Genomic DNA, 17804 nt, shown 5'->3' with positions numbered 1-17804 from the left:
TTACAAATGATTACATATAATTTCTTCTGTGTATGTACAAAAATTTCCTGGCTGCCTTATTGTGAGAAATGTCCAGATCCAAAGAATGGACTTGTACAGTCAGGAAGGGCAAGAAAATTAAGGCAATTTATTTCTGGTTCTTCCAAGCACGAATGCCAGGACAACAAACACTGACACTGACACTGCCCTGGTGGGCGTCCAGTGAGCAGTTCAGCTCCTGCCTTGAATCTCCACCTCTCCCCTTTCCTGCAATTCTCCCTCCCTTCCTCACTAGCCTAGTGCTCGGGGCATAGCACTGTCCACGCCTAACTTCTTACCCTGCTCTCTTTAGAAGCAGCGTGAGCCACCTACCTTACGTTGTACTCTATGTACAACCCAACCCAAAGCCACAGCCTATCAATGTTCTCATTAGCCTAAGCATGTTTGTCAGCTATGTACAGATTTTCTGTTTATATCCAGAACAAGCATTTTTATTTCTAGCACAAAGCTATTTTATTCTGTATTAACAGATTAGGAAGGCAGAAAAAAGTTGTATGCAATAGCTGCACTTTTACCCAAAATTTACCCTAAAGATTTTCAAACTTCAGGACCTATGATCTACATAACGAACTCATAGAGGGTGCTAAAAGTGTGGAGATATTACTAACTATACTACAAACTGTTACAATAACTATAAAACAATCATAAAATTATTACCAACACAGTTTTAGTTAGAATTTACTAATATAGCAATAATTAGTGTTACAACTATATGTCTTATATTTAAGGCAGAGTTTAGATTTGCTTAACATTTTTATAGAGTGTAACTGCATGGTCAGGAATTTAGGAACATCTGTAGAGATTGTATAAATTTAGGAAACATTACTGCTGGACAGACCACTCAGTATGTAAGCATTTCTTCTGTATATAGTCACAAAATATTTGTTTAATTGAAGCCAATGGATATAGATCCAGTGTTACAAGGCAGGACCAAACTTATATTAGATGTACTGTATATTTTATAAAAGAGAATACCCATTAATTACTCTGTAGGTATCAAGCTTACAGTTTTAGCTTTACAAAATGAACTTTAAAGCCTAGACTTATAGCACATAATATATTATATAGCACATCATATAATATATGCATGTATAGTCACACATAATTTATGTCATAAAATGATAAAATAGTTGTTTGTTTAACCCATCATAACATAATTGAAAATCTTTTGTAAACCAACATTTGACTTATCTTTCACAGTTCAAATATAGTAACCAAAAGCTTAACAATGGAAAATACAGGAAATTAGGTACAATGTAGAACCTTAGTTCTTAAATCTAGTTTTGTAAGTTTAACCTACAGCATCTTTATGTCTTAAGAAAACCTCACTGCTTTATACATGCAGTATTTAACCCTTTAATTATGGTCAATATAACAATATTACAACAAAAATATTTACTGTTTGTCAAAGTATGTCACCACCGACTCAGTTATCTGAACAATCATTTTAAATAACTCATGAGAGCAAATCATAACAGTAAACAGTTTTTTAATCTAAATTATATTTTAAATTACTGTATGCAGAGAATGATAGACATTGTATTTAGAAAACCTATTTAGATATTTTGTTTGGCTAAGCAATCTGAAAGGAAATATATTACTAAATTTAAACATATCTTTACATGTAGGAACGGATCTAAATTAGCATACTGTCAAGCCATGTGATCCAAAAGATATTTCAGGTAATATCACAAGTGTTTATTTATTTATAAGCAAACCCAAGGAGGACATAAAATTGACATATAGAAACAGACACAATAATTTAAATCACCTACATAATCTTTATGTTATCAGGCTCTTAGGCCTTTATTTTTAAGTCTTCTGTGTTTTAAGTTTTTTTTCTTTCTGCAATTTCATTCTTCAACTTCACCTACCATTTAGTCTCACAAGAAAAGCCCCAAGCAGTCTCCTTGTGTTGTCACGTTCACCTGTAACAAAAACTGTATAAAATCCCTTGAATTTAAATGTCCACAATATGCACCTCTAGGATGAACCCCCACCTCCAGCTGCGTGGACTGTCTTTTATTGTTTCCAATAAACATGCCCTTGGTCATTCCAGACTGCTCGCTACATTGTTGGCTTCCATTTTCACCACCCCAAAACAAAACCCCAGAACAGGAGTGAGCTGGTAGCAATATGAATTTCCTCACCTATGCACGTCTTTTGCTCCTTCTCCCCAGTGACTCCTATTTGTCAAAAAGAATACAGGTATAAATTAAAGCCCCGTCATTCAATTTTAATCTACTTTTTCTTAACTCAAGCTTGTTTATTTCCAGTTTTACTCATCTATGTTTACACTTCCATAGTACAGAAGGTATATGTGCAAAAAGTGTTCTAAAAGGATAAACTGCATGTCTCTTAAAGATTCAAAATATATAATGAAGTGTAATGATTCTGAGACTCTTATGCCAAGTATCCCATGGTAACTTTGTCCATCCAGATGTTCCCCAACTGCTCTTGAAAGAGAAATATTCCTAAACACTTAATCTTAGTGAAAGCTGACATAGAAGTTTGACTAGATCTGTCAAGCATTCTAAATAATTAGAGCAGATTAATTTATTTTCAGTTTTAGGTACGTTCACTGATGTCAATGCTATCCAATATAATCACATATAAATTGTGCTGTGAAAATGAAGTTAGATGCATGATTAAACGTGTTGATCAGCAACCTTGAGTGTGAACAAAGATAAGTATTAGAGAAGAAAGACCAGCTGCTTTCAGAAATAGAGACAGAGAGATGGAGGTGGGGGACAGAGGAAGAGGAGGGGGAGTGGAGGGAGAGGAGGGGAGGTCTATTTACTGAACATATGGGAGCTCCAGAAGCAAACAAAAACCATGTTCTAATATGTAAAACTCCTAATGCATATAAACATCCTACTAAATTAACTCTTGTATTATATTAGTGATATTATATTGAAGATGACTCTTGATAGCCCAGTGAAATGCTTAGCACACAGTTTCTCACACACACTCAGAGTCTCAGAGTTTCACATACTTGCTTCTTGAATGTCATGGTCCAAGATTCACTGACTTACGTTCCCGATGCTCATTTACATCAACCTTTCGAATTCTCACTTGAGAGGTGATATTTCACTTTTGCATCTATATCAATCTGGAAGCTTTTCTGAAAGAAATTAAAATTAAAAAGCCTTTCTGAATAAAGTATTTCATGGTGCATTAATTAGATCCAAACTAGCATTAAATTGTCTTTATCTTTTCCAATTATTGACCGTAACTAATCCTGCTTTCTTCATAATTTTAAAAATCTAAATTATTTTTGTACTTCAAAATGAGAACAAGAAGAAAGTTAATGTAGTGATACTATATCACATATAATTGTACATGTGAGAGAAAAATTATATCTGTGTCCTTTGTTAATCTGACATATTAACATTAAAATAACATTGTATTTCTAAGTCTTTCATCCAACCTTATTTTGATGTTTGTCTCACAATAACAGTGTCATGCATTAACCAAACTGTTCATTTTCCCTTGAGCACAGGGAGAAACTATTTTCTACATTTTATAACTCTTCTGCATGGCCATGTGACTGAGTGCTGGAAATCTGACATCAGGTGAAAATTTCACATGACTACTGTAAGCTTAAAAATTTCTATGACTCCTCTATGAGTTTGTTCGTTAACCTCCTTCTTCCAGATAGATGATGCCAGGGCTATTCTGAAGCCAGACTGCAGTAATAACCTGTGGATGACAAGAAGAGAAGTTATCTCTGACACCTGCTCAGAGCAAACACTCATTTCCTAGGTCCTGTCACCCAATACCACAAGTGCTCTGGCGAGTGCAACAAATATCCACTGTACAAAGGACCTCAGTATTTCTGCTTTTATCGGAAGACTAGCACTGAATGCTCTAATGTGAGATTCTCAGTTAGAACATATGTGGGCAGGAGTTAGCTGACTAGTAAAAATATAATTGATTTGCAAAAGAAAATGAAAAAACAATAATAGTAGTAGTAAGAAATTCCTGAATGCTATTTACCTTTGGTTGATATTTTATCAGAAGCTTTCAAAACCAGAAGTATATATGTTGATTTAATCAATACAAGAATGAATTTCAGAGAAGTTAAGGACTATAAAAGAAGTAAAAAAGTAATAAAAGACTGTATCATTGTTAAAATTGATACATATATATCATTTTATACAACTTTTCAAAAAAAATATCTTATTTGCAAATCCTCTTCAGATTTTCACAATATAGCTGACATTTCATTCCTTATCAACACAGTCTGTGAACACTCCAACAATTCTTTCCTGTAAAGTTTTCTGTTTTTAGTCAAAGGAAATCTCCTCTTATTGCATGGTCTTGTCAATATTTGCCTTTATAAAATATTAGATAAATGTTGGTAATTCTTTTATAATTATTTTTATTTCAGCTGTATTAAAACAGTATGATAGAGCTCTATTATTGTGATATTTTACTCAAATAATAGAATATTTACTTTTTTACTTTTACTAGAAACACAACCTTATGGTATACTGGTAAAAGAGAAATTAAATTGTAAGTTAATTTTTAGTACTCATGTTTGAGCCAGAAAATCTGAGTCTGGAAGAAGTAAGTTTGTGTGTGTATTGAGTGCTAAGTTTAGTGGTTTTTTGTTTGTTTGTTTGTTTGTTTTTCCAGTACTGGGAATCGAATTCACGATCTTGCGCTTGCCAGGCAGGCGCTGTGCCTCTGAGCTAAATCCGCAGCCCCTGAGTCCTAAGTTTGAAACTTAAACTTATCAAATGTCAAAATGTTTCTTGCTACAACATTAGCTTTGTTATGGTATCAGAAAAATTTCATGACTATGACCTACAGCTACAATGCCCTTCCAAGTATAAGAAGTAAAGGAGTGATGTTCACCCTTTTTGAGAGTATATTTTTCTCTTCTTTCAAGGTAGCACTTACCTTCATAAAGTGGAGTTTCCAATGACAAAACTAATAAACAGGTTTCTCAGTACTATTTAATCAAATGGAAGTCTGGGAAAATGTTAACATTTAATAAAAATTCTGTCATGAAAATGTAACCAAAGGCTTTCCACAAATCATTCAATAATTTCAAAAATTAAAATTCATCAAAATTTTCATAACCACTGAAGACAGGATGATGTATATTTGTCTATGTGCATGTATGTGAATAAACTGGGAAAATATATGCATTTTGAGACAAATTTGGGGTTTAACTTTTATAGACAATGAATTTTGCAATGTATTTTACGTATTTTAATCAATAAATAAAGTAAAACACTGTAAATAATTTAAGGAACATTATTTAATCTTACTTTTGCATTGGCTTTCCTTCCAATTTTTCTCTTCTTACATATATTACATTTGTTTTATAATATTATTGTTACCTATAAAGTTCCATAATTCTTTTGGGAAGTAGGAAAATCTACATGAATGAGTAAAACTCTTCAATTGTCTTTAGATAATATTTTATATTTACTTTTTCTGGAAGAGCTATATTATTAGGGTAATAGAAAATTTAAACTTGTCACTTATGTGAGAATACTAATATTCATGGAATTTTTCTATATAATGCTTTTAGGGGATTTAATTTGTTAAAGAGAAAGCATATCACAATGTAAAATTAATAACTGAATTGAAAATGTCTTTTCATTTGAAAGCTAAACTCACAATGAAATTCAGCATTATACCTGGTGTCCGCTGTGGATGAAACGATATTTTCATTTAAGCTTCTGTCAGATTCTCTCAAACATCTTAGGAGTAGATTTAATTCCTGCTAATGGAAAACAGTGAAATCTATGATTCACGGGGCTGGAAAAGAATTTTGGAAAGTTTCTTTTACAAATTTGCTCTTTTCAATTTCATTTTTATCTTGTAATTCTCATACATCTATTTGACTTTCTTCAAAGAAAATTTCAGTCTTATAACTATAATTTATTAAGAGAGAAGAAAAGAGATCTTGGGTATGATTGCAATCAAATTTAGATAAATGTTGTTTCTTTGAGCGGGGGGGGGGGGGTTTTGGTTTTTCTCCAGTACTGGGAACTGAACTCACAACCTTGCGCTTACCAGGCAGGCGCTCTGCCGCTGAGCTAAATCCCCAACCCCTAGATAAATGATGGAAAATAGGTGATATCACAAAAGAGGAGAGTCAAGGAATAGCTCATCTTATTAAAACTAAAAAAAATCTTCAAACAATTTGTTTGCATTTATGCAATCAAAATGCATTGTTTTAAAATAAAAAAATAGGAATTAACAGTGGTTGTTTTATTATGTATTGTTATCTTCAGCTACATGGCTCAAATTACCATATATAAAACTGGACGGTTGCTCAAACTATTACAGAGAATAAAAAAATTATTAAATAAACATTAGCGATAATACAGAGTTTCATTAGACAAGATGGCAGGAATTTACCAATGCTTGTTCCATTGCATATTGTTGTCTTCAAATCAATTGCTCAGATGACCAGATGAAAACATACAAAATTGGTCAAAATATAAAAAAAAATTTAAGCATTGCCTGTTCCTTTCAATATACCATCAGACATCAGCGGTACAGTTACCCTAGCTATCCATATATGCGTGTATTTTTTTTTTGCCTTCTTTCTTTTTCTTCTTTCCCTCATTCCAGTTGTTTCATCCTTTGAGCAATTTCTTCCCCTTTTATATTATCTATTGTATATTTTGAGTTTTACTTACTCTTTCAGGTTCCTACACCAGGGAGACAACACGATGCTTCCACATGTGGGTCCAATTTATTTCACTTATGTGTGTGGTATGGTCTCTAGCTGCATCCATTTACCTATAAAAGCCTCGAGTTTATCTTTTTTTACATATAGCTGAGTAATACTCCATTGTATAAAAATACCACATCTTTTTTATTCTTTTTTTTTTCTTTTTGGTTTTTCTCTGGTACCAGGAACCGAACTCACGACCTTGCACTTGCCAGGCAGGCGCTTTGCCACTGAGCTAAATCCCCAGCACTTTTTATTCATTTCTTAGTTGATGGACATTTAGGTTGCTTCCAAGATTTAGCTATTGTTCTTTTAATTTTTACTACTCTCTTTAAAATAAAATGAAAAATGAAAAAAATTAAATACTCAAAAAATATGCTGTTTTGTAAAAGAAAAGGAACAAGAGAGAAGGAGGAGGGAAGAAGAGGAAGATGAGGGAGGGCTATAAAAAGAATTAAGTTGTGTTACATACATGTGGTACAGCCCCCACATTGAATGTGATCATTGTGTATTGCCAATGCACTAATAAAATGACAAAAAAACAAATTATGAGAACACTAATTTCCTTAAAACTTTAGCACTATACAGTTTTTAATGGAATTTTAACTTCATCGATATGTAAGTTTAGTAGTGCTGAGTTGAACAGTACCTGTCACACAGTAGATGCACAGTAAATATCTACTGAAAGAATGAATAAATGTTCTGGGAGATAATATCATGGGCACTTTTTGTCAGAGTCACCAAACAAATTGTCATCAGGAGGCCTTCCAGAACCAAAGCAACAATATCTTGATAAATTCAATATTTCTAAGATAAATAAGTGAACCAGTTTATAAATGATTCTTGTTCACTAACTGCTAAAAACATTTCCATAAAGATTACTTGTAAACAGAAGCATTTGGGTAAAGTGCATTTTGCATCTGACACGATATAAATGAAATAAAATTTTGTAAACTCCTAGGCTGTATTTGTGGTACTTGCCACAATTTTAAAGTATAAAAGGGGTTTCAGTCCAAACTGAGTGTTATATATGCTATCATTTCCTTCTAAAGACACTTTAAATAGAAATACTATTGAAGGAGTCATAAAGGAAAGAAATATGTGAGGCAATAATGTCATTTTCTGACATGAGACAAGGTGGTGAGGACTGTAACTCTTCTGATTAGGTAGAGAAATTTCACAGGTCGTCTTCATTGTAATGTTAGAAAAATCGGCACTTTGAGGCACAGTCGTAAGGGAGGAAGGGTCATGAGGTATGCACAATTAGCATAAACATTCTTAATAGCTCAGTTAGAAGGAATATAAAGTACCCAACACAGGCGTACTAACCTTGTTCTATGCTTCTGATATTCTCTGTCCCTCAAAAGTTCATATGTAGGAAGCTCGGTAACCAGGGTGGTGTTATTAGGGAATGGTATGGGACCTTTCATAGGTGGGCTGCAGGCCCAGAGATGTAGCTCAGTGGTACAGTGCTTACCTCCTGTATGCAAGACCCTGGGTTAGGTCATTGGCACTGACAATGAATGTATAATGAACTAACGAAGGAGGGCTAGTGGAAAATCTTTAGGTCATTTGTTAATATACTTTGGGAAAAGATTCTGGAATCTCAGTTTCGCTGGCTTGCTGCTTGGTACTACGCTATCTTCCTCCCAGAAGTCATTTCATTAGTGTTGTTTGCCTTAAAGTGACACAGCTAAGGGGGTCAGTCTTTGCCAGATCCCATGTCTACCTATTTGGACTCTGAGTCTGCAAAACTCTCAGCTAAATAAATCTTTGTTCTTCATAAAGTTACTTTTTCTCGGCTATTTTGCTGTAGGAATATACCTGGCTTGATAAATGTGATTCACACAGAACAAGAAACTGTATAAATCATATTGTATAAACCATTGCATTCTCAGTTGGAAGAAAAAAACTTTAGCATCTTTTCCCAGCCCATTTATCACGACCAACACTTCTTAGCCTGACTTTATTACCTCTCCACCTATGAGATAATGCAGTGTATGCTGCTTGCATGGCACAGTATCTATCTTGTCGAAATATGTCTCCCGCCAAATATTAAGTGTGTAAGGTGATTCTCTGCATAGATCAGATGTCCAGATGTTAAAATGCTGCATTGTAAACAGCTGCCTCAGTTCCTAAGCTCAATGGGAAGGTTTGAAATATTTTGTATACAGGTAATATTTTCCCTCAAATTCGCCTTATTATATTTTTTCTAATCAGTAACTATTTTTCTCATGGTATGAAGTTCTTGTAAGCTTCATGTATCAACAAAATAAAGGATAGCAGTCATTTATCACATTTGTCTTATTTTCAACAAAATTGCTGTTTCTTTATAAGCAGAATCAGTAGACACCTCAGGAAGTGATTTGGAAATTTCAGAAGGTAAACACTCTTCTTGTATCTTTCTCATTTCCCTTTCCATAATTTAAATTCAGAAGGAAAATGCCTAGATAAGAAGTAAACATAAAATATCCAGTGGTATGAAAGAAATAACTTCATATGTCAATCTGTCCATTTTCCCTAATGTGATGAGTTTATTTCATCAGGGTTATTCAGTATTCATTAAGTAATTAATCTACTTTATATTTAAGAGAACTTCCTATTCATACTGTAATATTCGCTAATATGCCTAATTGACTCTCTTTTTAAGTATAACTTCCAAAGATTTGACAGCTTTTTTGTGTGTACAACTTTTAATTTTGAAAGCCCCCCAGGGCTAGGTCTTAAGTCCTATAGTCTTATTTCTGTTCCCATCCTATGCATCAATATGTCATTAATCTAGACCTGCAAATTTAAAGCACATGTAAAGTTGCTAAATTTCTAAGTTTTTAATTGTAGGTATAATTGGTAAAATAAGCACTATATTGATACTACCAAAGATCTATCGGAAATGTTAATTTGATTTTTTTTAGAAATCTAATTTTTAGCTAATTTTGGCTAGGAAATCCCATACCAATAATTTCCCTCAAGTAGTTGTTCTCCATATTTCCCTTTTTGAAAGTATTTTAGTATAAAATCCAGTATTATTCCTAGAAAGTATTTCTTGCTTAAAATAATGTAGAAATTAAGTATCCCAAATAAAAGTCTTTATCATGGTGTGTTGTAAAAGCCCTTACAACACTAGAGTCACTGTGAAGGTCCACCCTTTCCAGTGCTCCTCCAACCTGCAGTCCTTTCTTCCTATGCGACCCTTCACAATTTTGGAAAAATTGCATCATGTTATAATTTATTGCCAGATATTAAAATTAATTGTAAATAACATGGTAAACAATAATTAAAGAACAATATCAGTCTCATTTCTCCTTTATGTTTTTAACTTTAAAATCAAATTTGTTTTGAATGGTTACAGAAAACCACAAAATATATAAACTAATGAGATAATTGTGGTATTTCATACAGGTACACCTTGCATAATTTTTAAAACAGGTGAAAGGTAACTATCTCATCAATCATATCTTTCTGGTAAAAGATCTTTCAAAATCCTTTCTTCTAATTTTTCTAGGTTTTTGAAACATACAGTATAGTGGTGATGTCCATAAACCCTTTATTGTGTAGCAGCACAGAAGAATATTTTTGTTCCTGTGTCATACTTTTCCACCTGTCACCTTCCCCTACTGGCTCCAGGCTCTGGTAACTACTGTTCAACTTCCAAGCTTCCAGCACCTGTGACATCAAGTGTGTTAGATTCCACATAACAGTGAGACCATTAGGTGCTTTGATATCTATGCTTGGTCTCCAATTCTATCCATACCTCACACACAAAGGTTGTATTCATTTTATACGGCTGAATAGCACCTCACTGACTGTATGTGCTGCAGTTTTTTATTAATTACTCAATAGACACTTAGGCTTTTTTTTTCCTCACAGTTGTGGAGAGCATTAGCAAGATGGTCACTTTTAATAATTCCTATACAAATTCTATAATTTCAGCAATTTAAAACTCTAAATTTTATACTATTTTTGAATTTTTGAGAGTATAAAGTTGCAATGCATTTTATAAAAGTATAATTAAACACAAGCAACATAAAATATCCTTGTAATCATAGCTAAAATATTCATATGATTTTGAATTAATAAAAACCCAAGTAACACAATACGATATAGGCCGTACAGCAACTCAAACAATCATAGCACATACAGTCTAAGGTTTCCTGAATTTCCCTGGGTGCTTTGAAAATAATAGAAATATGTTATGGCGCAAAATCTAAACAATAATCAAATTAATAATATCAACCATTTAAAATAAAACCATACATTGAGCTTTTATATAAATAAGAAGTCACTGATGTGTGATTATATTTTTTACATTTCAAATAAAAGAAATACTTTATTTTTTTCAACTTTTTTTTTTTTTTTTTTTTTTAGTTTTTTTTTTTGGTTTTTCTCCGGTACCAGGAACCGAACTCAGGACCTTGCGCTTGCCAGGCAAGCGCTTTTGCCACTGAGCTAAATCCCCAGCCCCTCAACATTTAATCAGAATGAATCAAATTGAGTTTTTCTATTTTGTGGTTTACAGAACTGAGATTTGGAAAAAATATGCTAAAATAATTTTAAAATTGTATCCTTTCAAACATGGGACCACTTCTTTAGCCAGTACAAAATTATTCAATTATAAATAAGTACGTTGCCAAGCATACAAAGATTATTTAACCAGTTGTTTAAAAAGAAAATGATAAGGTCTAATAACCATAGTCTGAAGTGTAACATAAGAACATGCAATTTGGAATTTCCTAGGTTTGTGTAAAATGCATTCTGTATTTTTCTGTTACTTGCAGCATGATTCTTTTCTTGAATGCTGTGGCTACTTCTTTATCACTAAATGATATTACGGACATAACTTTTGATCACTCAAATGCCTTTTGTATTGAGTACATAGAATTAGTTTACAATTTCAACACTAATTAATAATATTCTGAAATGAGTTAAAGAGAAGCTGGAGAAAAGGAAAGCATACTTTTATTGTGTGAAATTACATCTTTGGATATAATTTCAGGTATCATAATTTAATTTCCCAATAAATTTTTTAAAAAATTAATAACATATGCATAATATATTTGAAAATACACTGATAGTGTCCAAATCATAAGTACCTCTCATAAAAGTGTAAGATTATGTGACATTTCAAACAATTTTTCATACATTATTCTAAAACCCCTAGTTATAGAGCATTGCCAAGGAAACAAAAACATTTTGTAAATCAATTGAAACCAAAAATTGACCTAATGGAATAGAAGTTTAAATTTCAAAATAAGAAATCTACTTCTGGTACAACATTTCAGATGTCTAAGTTATCACTGAAGAAAATAAATGCAACTATAATCACTTATATTTTCTGACAAGGGGTCTGTACTGATTATCGTTATCTAGAGAAATGAAATCAGCCAGGGATTTATGAGAGAGATTTTAGACTTTCAAGATCGGAACTGAGAGAGCCCACAATTTCAGTATGTGGTCTTGAGAGCTGGAGGATTGAGTGACTGCTTAGTCCAAGGAGCTGTAAGCCTCAAATAGGAGGCATTGCTATCTCTGGCTGTGTAGCCAATGTCAGACCCAAGGCTTTAAGCTCTCTGTAGTCTGTGTTGAATGCCTGAAAACTTTGAAGGTGGGGCCACGGGTGAGAATAAGACCAAAAGTCCTACCAACTTCCCAGAATAGACCTTTTCCATGCAGGTAAACATCTCCCTCCTTCTCTCTCATTCTATTTGAGATGCAAGTCTATTGGATGCTGGCACCAACAATCAGGGTAGTCCCCCAACACCCCAGGGTTGCTGGCATCATGCCAGAAAAGAAAAAAGAAGAAAAGAAATACATGAAACCCACAGGGATATCTAGAAGTCTGCTGTACTAATCTGATAGGTACTGCATAATCCATTCAAGCTGACAGTCACAATTAATAGCCACAACTGGCCTCTCTCAGGTTGACAGCTGAACATGTGTCCATCTCCAGTTGCCCCAGTGTTGTACAACCACACATGTTTGGTTGGTACTAACATGATGTGTCAGGTCCTACTTGTCTCTTCCGCTATCAAGCGGTCTTGAGGCCGTAGTTGTGTGCTGGAGGACAGCAGGAGCACAGAGAAAGGAGGAGGCGGGGACACTTACTTGTGTCACTCTTCCACGCAACTTACTTGTGCCTCCTCTTTCTCCACAGATACCCTTTGAGGCAAAGTTAAAATGGCGCTGTAATTCAGTCACTTGCCTGATGAGGACTAATGTTTCATTTCTAGCAAGTTCCGCTCAACAGCTTCAGAAGAGAAAATTATCCTTCAAAATACAATTGCAAGTCTTTAGGTGGTTTATGCATCCTTGTGGGCAGAAAATTGAATCTCTCGGCTCATTCTTTTCCTTTCTTACCTTGTTTAGAGGTGCCAAAAGCAAGAGTCAACATCATCTTGAGGAGAGAGGGGGACATAAAACAATTAAGATGTGTTAAAGTGCATGTATTGTATTTCCATGATGAACATAAAAAATGTACCTCTAATTTGTACTAATAATAAATTTAAAAATTATGTTAAAATGTTCTAAAGTGTAATACAGTGGTAACTCTGTTCATGAACTTAATTCATTTTAAGATTCTGGAAAAGACAGCCATGTTCATGTTGATGTGTGGAACACACCTGCAGTTGTGCTCATCACTGATACATGGTTTGCAAAGAAAAACACAATTTTGCCAAATGGTTCTGTTTTCAAACCAAATTGCTAACAAATAAAAGCATTCATGTACTGAGGTATTGCTCTACATAAAATTATGAAATCTCTTGCTTTGTACAAGTGGTGATTCGCAGTATTAAATGTCTCCATGTGGCATTTTTCTTTAAGCAACTCACGTAACAGATCGACAGTACTTGCTACATGATCAGGAAAAACCATGGCCACTTTAGGTCTCATCAAACTGCATAGCACATTCTAGAACCATTGAAAGAAAGTTCAGCCTTGCAATTCTGTTCCTCTGGAACCGCTCTGAATACACAAAGCTGTATTGGTGAGGATTCTCTAGAGAAATAGATGTAATAACCACGCAAGTGAAATTTTTTGTTTTCCATTCGCGGGCACCTCTTTCTTGGGACCTGTCACCCCAGACAGAAACTGACTATACACCAACAATGTAAGGCAATAGCATTTTAGTAAATTATATTATTCCAGCATTTAATGGTCTTACAATCTTTTGTAACACATTTAGACTAGGAATTTCATGAGAAACATGAATGATTATATTATGTAGTTATACTTCAAATTAATAAAATTAATATATGCGAGCAAAATGTGGTGGAATGTTTAAATGAAAAATAATACTCGATAAGACAGATTTATGAAGAAAGAACGTAAAATAAAGTTAAGGACTGGCAACCAGAAAGTTTTACTTAATTCATTAACATTGAAAAAGAAAATCATTAGTGCTAGTATATTATCACATTATTTTCTCATTCTTTATCGAGTTTATTATAATGTAAAAAATTAGATAAAGTGAAAAATACAGAAGGAAAAAACTATATAAAAACAAACATATTTGTTTAACCATACAGTTATAGAATTCATTATTGCTTTTATGTTTAAATCCAATAAAAATAAAGCCAGTTTAAGTGTTATCACTCTCTCAGAGTTTTTGGTAAATAAAAGTACTGTAACAAAAAAAGATCATAAAAGAAACTGTATAACCCTTAATTTGAGAAAATTAAATGAGCCCATAATGTTGGAGACACAAACTCTATTTTATTACTATTTCATATGAAAACATAATTTTCCAAAGTTATTGATATATATGGAAGAATATCAGTCTTCTCAGGGCAAAGGAACTTGCAATGGCTCAAACGTCACCAAAAAATTGCATTTTGGGGGGAGTTAAATTTTAGTCAGATAATATAAGGCTTTGAATGTCAAGCATGAAAGTGTTTTTCTGCCTTCTGAAGTCAATTAGAATATAGAAAGGCATTTAAAAGTATTCAAAACATTAATTTATGAGTAAAACATAACTTTGACATATGGATAACAAGTCAATGATAGCAATAAGCAAAATGAGCTAATATATCTTTCAAAACAACAATACACCGGACTGGATGAGGGCAAGAAATTAAGATGTCTGAAAACTAATAATTAACAGTGAATGCATTTTTTAACAAGTATCATTTGTGAGATCCTCAAACACTAAATTAATGACCTTGTTCAACAAATGTGTAGTATGTGTTGTGTATATACAGTGAACAGAAATCTCTCTTGCTGTAATTTTAATTACAATAAAGGGGAGAAAAGAGTAACCTAATAGTTCCTGTATTGTCACTGGGAAAGGAAATGATGAAGTATCAGCCAGTCTATTGAGGCTTCCATAACAAAATCCTGCCATAACAAAACACTGTAGTCTGGGTATGTGATGTAAAGACGAAACATTTATTTTCTATCAATTCTAGAGGCTAGAAAATTCATGATAGTTTTTTTCAAGAGAGTTTTCATTCTGTTTTTAAATAGACACTAATCTTTTCAGATCAAAGCTCTATTCTTAGGCCTACAATTAATCTAATTTAACTCTTAAATAAGTTGCATCTCCATATACAGTCACAGGAGGCTTTAGGTCTTCAAGATTTGAGTACTTGGGGGACATCAGTAGCTATCTCTGAGCAGTAATACTTGAGTAATTTTCTATCATTGGGCTACAATATAGAATTTATCATGAATTATAGAAGTCATTTACAAGGTAGGACTGTCCTAGAAATATAAAGGTTTTAGTAACTTTAGTTACCATTTGTCCTTTAATCAGGAAATATTTGCAGGTCCTAACGGAGGGGACCTGCTAAATTCCCAATGATGCAGAGAGTTCTCAAATTATTAGCTCTCAGAAATTCTCTATTCTTAAGCAGTATTGACTTTGCAAGGAATTTTTATTTAAACATGTTAAAATGTACATTAAAAATTAATATTGAAAACAGTAAATGCTATTTTTTATTCACTTAAATTGACAATGATAAGCCATTAGAATATGTTACTAAAACAACCACTTTATGCATTTTGCATACTTGGTTATAGTAAAACATTAAAACAAATAATACTAAAAGAACTACATTATTTTATATTTCAGCAAGTCTCCTTTTAGTTGTCTACATGAAGGCATGAAATTTGTACATGTTATCCTATGTTCCCTCTGATACCCTCAAGAAAACTCCACTATTCATTTACAAGAAGATGTGGGTGAAAAGAATTTTCATGACAGTGGTCTTGACAGCTGAGAATTCTTGTAAGTTTGTCAGAAGTCCCCAGAATCATTACAATAAAATATACAAAAACAATGCTGTGCATGGAAATACTATTGGCTCTTAGATTAGTGAACAGTTTTATGGCAAATTTATGCCAGAAAAGATAAGTATGCTTAGAACTACTCAGTGCCTAGTGATATCTTACACTGCCCAAATATATCACTATGTTTTCAGACTTTCAGGTTGAACATTGACAAACTGCTCTTTTATTATCAGAAATAAAGAGATGATTCATTACTTCATTCAGAAATCTACCTCAACAAGCTTCCCTGCATTTTTGGTGATGGTTAAATGTATACTTGAATCATGCCATTGCTTACTTTTTGTTTCTATAGAATGATTAAAATTATGGTGACAGAATTTTTAGGTCTTTGCAAAATGAGTAATAGGCACATTAGCTGCATCAAGATTCTTGTCACTCTGAGCACATCATAAATGCAGATTTCATAACAGATGGTTTTTCAAAAAAGTTCTGCTGCAGAATCCCCACAGAACTACTTTATCACTGATTAAGTTCTGAAGTTGTTTATTCTTAAAACTATGAATACTTATTTTCATAGATTTATTAATAAAAATCTTTTAACCAATTGGTACATATAAGATCAAAGCAGTTATTTATCATTCAGTTATGCTAATTAATAATGAAATTCTGTTTAACAATGGTAATTAATAATAAAATCCTCTTAGTTTTAAATGTTTCTGCAATATCCGTTTTTCTTGCTATTCATATATATACATCTATTAGCTTTATTTTTGTAAGTTAATGTTAACAAAAATAAAATATACTCACAAATGATGGTTGACAATGACAAAACATATCAGAATCAAGCATACTATGGTACTTTATTAAGTATAATAGCATAGGTTGGACTATTTAGTTAAACAAACACATTTATTGTTTATATTTCCATCAATGTACTTTATAACTTGAATTCGCAGGATATTTGGAATCTCTGGATGAATAAAAGTTAAAAATTTGAGAAAAGTTGTTCTCAATAACAATAATATGAACAGAAGTTCTTAATGGTGTATACGAACAACTAAACATTTGCAAAATAATTCTAGTAATAATGTACACTGACTCCCAGTCATTCCTATGATATTACATCATTAATTCTTACTGAGTTAGGTCCTGACATTTTATTCAGAGTTATGTCTCTGGCATTTAGGTATTCAGTTCTAAATGTTACAGATGTCAATTATACAAGCATTCATCTTTTTCGCTATGGTCTCTCATCAAACATTAATGGTAGAAGTGTTAATTCATTTCAAGTAGTTGCAGATATCTGACCTGAGGAAGGATGATTCTGTACAAGTGCTTCCACAACCCCTAGTAAGTAATTACTCTTAAAAATATCTCAGTAAATTCAAATCACTCCTACAGGCATTTTAAATTATATGTCATTAAAATCTAATGGTTTCTTCAAATTATAAGGGCATGCCGAAAAGCAACACTACACTGTCATTTTATCTGAGAATATCACACCAATAAAAATATTATAGCTTACACTTCAAACTAGAGAAGATAAGTTGTGTTACAGAGAAAGGTATAAGGAACTGAAGGCAAATTATTATTTACACTAACAATAAATCAATGCTGTGCTACCACTCCTTTTGAGAAAATGGATCATTGGCGTCAAGAGTGGGATACTGCATAACTACATATTTTGAAACAAAAATCCACTCACAAACTGGGTGTTAGGGGTGTCTGTAATTCATTATGACTTTCCAAATTTTCCCAATTCCCTTTGGGTGGATTTTTTTCCAAGTCGTGTAGAACAATGAAGACACATGAAAGTTCACATTCAGATTGTATATAT

General features: G+C 33.0%; 1 long non-coding RNA gene across 1 annotated transcript in view; it reads right to left on the bottom strand.

Annotated features, from left to right (window-relative positions):
- Window positions 1–1934: 1934 nt before the first annotated feature.
- The window catches only part of LOC106149488, a 17673-nt gene continuing 1803 nt past the window's right edge, over window positions 1935–17804 (bottom strand). Inside the window, exons 2-5 of the long non-coding RNA XR_001235710.1 lie at window positions 5697–5779; window positions 3075–3163; window positions 2190–2225; window positions 1935–1967 (exon numbers count right to left, since the gene is read on the bottom strand). This is a non-coding gene — a long non-coding RNA (uncharacterized LOC106149488). The remainder of the gene's footprint in view (window positions 1968–2189; window positions 2226–3074; window positions 3164–5696; window positions 5780–17804) is intronic.

This window comes from Chinchilla lanigera, unplaced genomic scaffold (assembly GCF_000276665.1).
Source record: "Chinchilla lanigera isolate Chin_1 unplaced genomic scaffold, ChiLan1.0 scaffold00046, whole genome shotgun sequence".
Taxonomy (NCBI): Eukaryota; Metazoa; Chordata; class Mammalia; order Rodentia; family Chinchillidae; genus Chinchilla; species Chinchilla lanigera.
Note: the sequence above shows the minus strand (reverse complement) of the source record. Positions and strands in the feature narration are given on the sequence as shown.